Genomic DNA, 8,126 nt, shown 5'->3' on the forward strand with positions numbered 1-8,126 from the left:
ACTTATGATAGATTCACCAAAATTTATGTTTCTCGCGTCGGATCTCACCCGTACCGGACGTGAGTCTTTGTACACAAGAAGTAAGTGGGGAGAGGACGTTTGGCCTTATTTTAAGGCTTTTTTGGCATACATTAAATCATATCTAGATTAGCCATGTCATCATGCAACTTATGTGTAGCTTAACCATCCTCATATTTTTATGCCATGTGTGTTGTGTTTATTTCCTCCATGTCAAATGATGATGTGCTTATGTGATGAATGTTGACATCATTGTGCATGATGCATTAATAGAATAGATGCCATAGTCGGCTTGAAAACGAGTGCATTGGTGGCTCGTGGAATGGGACGCGGTGGCACTATGCAATCGTACTATGTCATATAAGAGCATGCGGTGTAGAATTATCATCTTCCCGTGCTACGACCCTTCCCAATAGGGGTTGAGGTGTTGGGTTATCATTTGGGGGGAAGCAGTGGTCGCGGTTGTCGGGTCACTGTGGCAGTTAGACATACGCCCGGTTGGTCATTAGGACAGTCGGTAACCCTGGTGGTATATTCAAGAGGGTCAATCGTACTGCTTTTAAATTGCTGGAGTCAGCACCTTTATTTTCTATCAATTACTTTTATGTTGAGAGCCGGTGGTCAGCATGCTTTACTTTTTTGAGTACTCACGGTGGGCCTTCTCCGACAACCCTATGGGCGTATCGCGGGATGGAGTTCGTAGCTTATACCCGGAGTATACGCGCACTGTGGTTGTAGTAGCACTAAACCAAAGACTTAGTAATGTTGTTTAGGTGGATGTGATTTAAAATGAATTGCATAGCATATAATGCATATGGTTGTGATTGTTGTGTGGACTGTTGTGTGGCCCTTCTTTTCACTTACTGAGCTAGTGAGCTCATCCCATGTGTGCACCTCTTTCAGACGATTTTGCAGGTCACCAGCCTGAGGATCAAGGGTCGAGCCCCATAGTGGAATTCCCTGAGGAGGATTGGTGGGTCCCCGAGGACTATGAGCACGGCACGGATTGCACGTGCGAGGGTTGTGCTGTGGGACCACAGCAGTGACTCCATACAGGGTTACTTTTTTATTCTTTTGATGATTCCTTTTGTGTACTTGATATGTAAATTGTATTTTTTTTTGTGTAAATATCATGCCTGCGGGCCCACATGTACTTAACTATGTACTACAATTTGGGTATCAAATATAATGGGGATATTTATAGGTAATTTAAGTCTTCTGCTGAACTGTTGAACATTTTCTTAGTTGTGTGTATACTGTGGTTGGATACTGTATCAGATGATCCTGGCAGGTTTGGGTTAACCGAAGTTAACCCTGTCACCGGTCCGGTTCTGTGTGAACGGGGTGTGACATCACTAGTTGCATCTATGATGTACCTTCTTTCTTGCTTTTTGGGGAAGTATTGATCCCTAGGAAGTAGGGTATGTGGACTTGAGCTCATAGAAGTCCATTTGGTTGTACTTTTGTTGGGAGAAATGTTTGTATAACTGGTACAGAAATACAGTAAAATCAAATATATTATTTGACTCAAGACATTTTGCTAAATCTGTAAACTTTTTGTGCTTTCTTTAGTGCGAGAAGGAAGGCTTCTAAATGATCAATTTGACTAGTTGAAAACATCTACTGATATTGGCAATATTTTGGGTGCAAGTGGCTCAATGAAGAGAACAGAGAAAGGTGATTTTTGCAACAACCTGCTTTGTATTTTTTTTATCAATCAAATATTTATTTGAGAGTCCTGTTATTTTTAGTCCAAATTCTATTAATCAACAAGACTATCTTTACAATGATCTACTTCTTTTCTGTTCTTCATCATGGAAAAGAAATGTACAGATCATTGTTTGAATGTGCACCTGAACTTTGTCACAACTGGATATGACTTTTAGGTCATGGGTTATTCTGACACTAATGTTGATGAGTATCTATTTGAGCCAAGCCTCAGATTGGTTCACTCCTAAATTATCTGTGTCATGATCTTACTAAAGCATGCTCTGCCAAGCCACCTCAACTTCCCAAGGTAACCTCTATTTACTGCAACTTCAAGGGCTATAATCAATTTATTTTGGATGTTATTTTTCTTTTCACCGATGAATGGATCATGGATGTTTATTGCTATTTCTTACTAAGGATATAGATCATGGATGCAAAGGCATTATATGGCTTCATAGAATGTAATTATTAATTGTTATTTAATGCCAAGAACCATACCCAATATCTATGCCTTAACCACATGATTTCTGTTAATCTTATCATTGGTTCCTCTACTCATGCCATGGGTACGGCCTTTATATGATTTTGCATGTTTTTGAGTTTTGATGATACTATAGTAGCTCATTTAGAAGAACCTATGATTTCTAGTGTTATTTGCACTTCTAAATGAATGTAGGGGTCTAAAGTAAAACTATAATGGAACATATTAGAATTTTTAACACATGTAAAGTGGTTAAGTTAATCAGTTTCCTAGACAATGCTTAGATACAAAATATTTGTATTCCACCTACTATATTGAGTTTTTTAGAACCTACTAATGAGTTAATCTCATTGTTTCTTGTTTATGTTCTTACACTGAAGTCATAGAGAGGCAGACTGTCACACCCCGTTCACACAGAATCGGACCGGTGACCGGGTTAACTCCGGTTAACCCAACCCTGCCAAGATCATCTGATACAGTACCCCACCACATCATACCCACATCTAAGATAAGTGTTCAAAAGTTTAGCGGAAGACTTAAATTACCTATAAATATCGTCAATATACTTGATACCCAAATTGTAGTATATAGCTAAATACATGTGGGCCCGCAGGCATGATATTTACACAAAAAGAATAACAATTTACGTATCAAGTACACAAAAAGGGGAGTCATCAAAAGAATCAAAAAGCAAAATCCTGTACGGTGTCATTACTACGGTCCCGCAGCACATCCCTTGCACATGCAATTAGCACCGTGCTCATACTCCTCGAGGACCCACCAATCCTTAACTGGAAACTCGACAATGGGGCCCGACTCTTGATCTTTAGGCGGGTGACCTGCAAAATCATCTAAAATTGTTGTGCACGTGGGATGAGCTCACTAGCTCAGTAAGTGAAAAGAAAGATCACACAACAATCACATTCATATGCACTATATGCTATGCAATTCATTTTAAATCTTATCCACCTAAACAACATTACTAAGTCTTTGGTTATATGCTACTTACAACCACAATGCATGTATGCCCTGGGTACGAGCAGCGAACTCCATCCCGCAATACACCCATAGGGTTGTCGGAGAAAGCCCACCGTGAGTACTCAGAAAAGTAAAGCATACCGACCACCGATTCTCAACATAAAAGTAAATGACAGAAAAGTAAAGGTGTTGACCCCAGCAATTTAAGAGCAGTACGATTGACCCTCTTGAATATACCACTGAGGTTGTCGACTGTCCTAATGACCAATAGAGCGTATGTTTAACCGCCACAGTGACCCGATAACCGCGACCACTGCTTCCCCCCAAGTGATAACCCAACACCTCAACCCCTGTTGGGAAGGGTTGTAGCACAGGGTATGAGAATCCTAAACCGCATGCTCCTATATGACATAGTACGATTGCATAGTACCACCGCGTCCCATTCCACGGGCCACCAATGCACTCGTTTCCAAGCCGACTACGGCGTCTAGCCTAATAATGCATCATGCATAGTAATCTAACCATTCATCACATAAGCACATCAATCATTTAACATTGAGAATGTAAATCACCACCCACATATCATAATTCCTTTGTTTAGAATGCACAAGCAATACATGTAAATAGCATACGATGATGACTAATCTACACATAATTTGCAAAATGACATGGCTAGTCTAGATACAATTTAATGATGCAACAACACGCCTTAAAATAAAGTCAAATGTCCTCTCCCCACTTGCTTGTTGGGTACAAAAGCTCACGTTCGGTACAGGTGAGATCCGGCGTGAGAAACGTAAATTCTAGTGGAACCTATCATAAGCAAATGGGTTTAGCGTTACACCACCTTGGGGTCAAAACTAACGATGTTTGATGTTTAAATCAAGTTTAAAATCATAAAAGAGGGTTGCCCGCCTGTTTTGGGTCCATTCGGACTCAAAAATCCGACTAGGGGGCCAACAGGTGGGCCAAACAGCCCACCTGTCATCGCCCACTAGTCTTCACAGGTGGGCCGAATAGCCCACCGGTTGAACCGACAGGCCCCCTCAGGTGGGCGGCTTCGCCTTTGAAACGCTCCTCAACCTTAGGAAAACCAAATGTGGTTGTTCCAATCACATTTTCCACACATCTAAAGTCTTATAAGTTGATTCTAACCTAGATCTAAGTTAGATTTAAGAATTGAAAAACAATCTTACCTTCTTTGCTCAAGAACTCTTCCAAAACCCCAAAATACCTATTAACTCAAGAAATCACCAATACTTCTCAAATCTTGTAAACACTTCTTTAAACCTTCAAAATCAATACATAGTCCATCTATTAAACCTTATATTCATCATCTCAAGTGGGATTTACAAGATCTCAAGGAACTCTACCCAAATCAAGGGTTTCACTTGGGGTTTGGTGAAAGTTTAAGAAGTATAGCTTTCGCTCACGTCAAATCGTAGGTCTCGTGTTGGGGATCACTTTTTCGATGTCGGAATGAGAAGATCAAACATCAGCATCGCTTAAAACCATTTCTTCCTCTTTCTTTCCCTTTCTTCTTCTTCGTTCTCTTTTCTTCCTTTCTTTTCTCTCTCCTCTTTACTCTTCTCACCAACTCCTTAATGCATTAAATGAGAATAGGAAAAGCACAATAAGTACTATTTATACTTAGAGAATATCTAGTAACCACATGGGTGGGTCACTCAGGTGGGTGAGTTCACCCGCCTGTGACTGCCCACCTGTTGGTCGAAACTCAGTCAAATTATGGAGATTTCGATGGAATTCGACTCTTAGGATGTATCTCACTCTCGGAACAAGATATATAATACGTATAAACTTTATGATACAACTACATACTAGTATTACTCATACATGGCCTTATGATATGTGCATGTACACGGCTTGGGTACACCCGTCTCCTCTAGCACTGACTCGGACTTGTCTGGCCAACCTGTGTTCAAAGTCACCCTTGTCATTATGGTCCATAAGGAACCCGCCTTAACCCTCTCTGGTTCGGAATTAAACCTAGTCAACAGTGTAATTAAACCAGGTTTTTAAAAGTAAGGTATCACACAGACAATATGGCCAACCACAGAGAAATGGAAAACAACAGAAACATGTGCAATCAAGAGATTATAGAACCATTCATTTAATGAAAGAAGGTTGCTGCCTTAATGAAGTTGAATCTGACAAGAGCAACAAGGGTACATCCTCCATGTCCTATAAGAAACCAATCAATCCATATCCTCGAAAGACCAAATGGATGGAAATTGTTAACATCACCTATCCTTACAAAAAAATGAACATAAACAACCACATATATGTTAGATTGTTAGCTTAAATTATGTGATACAAACTTAAGTATTTGGATCTAACAAAAACAATGATTTCATACAGCGTAAATCAACTCCAATACACAGCTCCATGGAATAACTCAAAACTTTTACTAATCTTTAATCTTGTCTAAACTAATGGCCATTGCAATCTATCTAAAGAGAAAACTAAAGACTAATCCTAATTTGACTAGTAAAGTAACTCCTATTGCTAAGCAACATAAAGAAACATAATAAGAAAAGGGATGGAGGGATCATGCTACTGTAAAATCTTTTGTAGGAAATGTATTTTAATTTTTGTGGCCTTATGCAACTGTAGAATATGAAATGGGAAAGTCTTGCTGCTAAAAATGATCAGTCGATTACTATTTGATTGGCTTTGCATAGGTATGAAATTAATAACTCTTCTAGGAAAAAAGTTAAGCATGGTAAAGGCCAGTGCTTGATGGGAAACCATGCAATTTACTTAGTGATACGCATATAATAAACTGTCCAATCGGACATGGACACGTGGCATCTCGCCACATACCTATAACGCAACTTCAGATATCGCAAAGGAATCCTAGCCTCCCCTTAGTAATAGAGTCATAATAGGACTCCGTTCCTTAAGGGAATATTCCCTAAGGAGTCATGGGGAGCGCAAAGAGGAGTCCTCCAACAAACCATCCTAATCCCTTCAGAAGAGGGGGGAGGTATCCCAGTAGGAGTCTACTAGAAGATTCCTATAAGAGGAGACCCAAGAGATAGAACGAGGAAAGTACACACATACATTCACGCCATTACTCTGCTAGAAGAACTGTTGCGTGAGTTTCTGACTGGGGCATTGGAGGACTAATCCCGGAGTCACCTCTGGGCCTCTGCCTTCTGTGCTTGTGCAGGATCGACGCTCGACCTCCTGGAGATTCTCGGTGGTAACAAATTGGCACCGTTTATGGGAACGACAGAGTAATTGTGGGGAAAACCTACAATCGTAAAAAAACAAGAGCAACGCCAAATAGAAATATGAATGTAGGAGAGCCTTCAGAATCTTTGCCCACCTCGACAGACACCGGTGAAGAATGGGGGAACAATGACCGGGAAGGCTCCATAAGGGACCAACGTTCGATCGGACATTCGGTGCATAGGGACAGTAATCCCCCATCCCCTCCTAGGGCGCAAGAATATGTGACTAAGGAACAGTTCGATGCCCTTCAAGAGAAATATGACTGGATGGCCGAAATGATGAAGGAGGTCTCCAAGGTCATCACCCAGAAGACTAATGGAGTTACGAAAGGTTCCCATGTCCAGTCAGAGAGTCAAGATGAAGATTGAAGTAGCTCGGGGTCGATAAGATCCATCCTGAATCCTCAAAATCGCACGATCAAGGAAAGCCCACACCCAAAGAAAGGACGCTGTGAGCCACGAGGGCTAGGCATGAAGAGCCACATCATGGAGACGATCAGAGATATGAAGACCCAGGGTTGAAGCAGATGATTCTCGACCTGAAGGACGAGATCCAGAAGGTGGTAGAAAACTAGGCACACTTACAAGCCAGACCTCACTAATGACACGGCTTTAGCTGATGAAGTCATGAGGGATCCACTCACGGTTGGATTTCACCTTCCTAAGTACGACACATATGACGGGTCTGGGGACCCCGTCGATCACCTGGAAGGCTTCAAAGTCGTAATGTAATTCCATTGAGTCTCGGAAAACATCATATGCCGCGCCTTGCCTTTGACATTTAGAGGAGTGACAAGGCTATGTTACAACTGCCTGGCAACAAAATCAATTCACAGTTTTACCGATCTGAGCTACTTCTTCATGAAGGGATTCTCTAATAGCTAACCCCTTTAAAAGACTACATGAAACTTGACCCACATCAAATAGTATGAGGGGGAGTCACTGCAGAACTACATGAAACGCTTCTAACAAGAGAAGATCACGATCAGAGGTTTGGACCTAAAGAAACAGTTCATAGCCCTGTTGGGGGGCGTCAAGGACAAAGAATTAAAATGGTCTCTAGCGAAGCATACACCGAAGAACCTAGCTAAGTTGAGGGTTCGATGTGAAAAGTACATTCAGATGGAAGAAACCCGTCAGGCTGACAAAGACGCCAAAGGGAAGGTAGGGAAGAAAAGAACTTCAAGAGGTGATGATAAGCCTTCGGAGGGCAAGAGACGAAAGTCTGAACATGATCGGGCACCCATTCCGCCAAGGAAGTTTGAAAGGTATGCACCCCTAAATTAGAGGAGGACGGACATGTTAATGCAGATAAAAGACTCCTCGGACGCCAGAGCCATGAAGTGGCTAGGGAACATGGGGCGACATCCAAAAAGATGCAACATGGACAAGTATTGTCACTTCCATAGGGACCATGGCCATGACACCGAAGATTACTGGCACCTGAAGGGAAAAATAGAAAGTATGATCCGAAGAGGATATCTAAGCCGATTTGTAGACCGTGAGAAGGAAGATGCCCAAGACAGCAATGACCAGTGGGACAACCGCTAGAGGGACAGAAGAGGTCATCGTGAAAGAAGGGGGTCGACCCACAAAGACAATCGGGAAGGACAAAGGGATCAGACACCCGAAGAAGTTGACCCTTGCCCATAGGACGATCGAAAAATCCCAACCACAGTCAT

The sequence above is a fragment of the Macadamia integrifolia genome, chromosome 5 (assembly GCF_013358625.1).
Source record: "Macadamia integrifolia cultivar HAES 741 chromosome 5, SCU_Mint_v3, whole genome shotgun sequence".
NCBI lineage: Eukaryota > Viridiplantae > Streptophyta > Magnoliopsida > Proteales > Proteaceae > Macadamia > Macadamia integrifolia.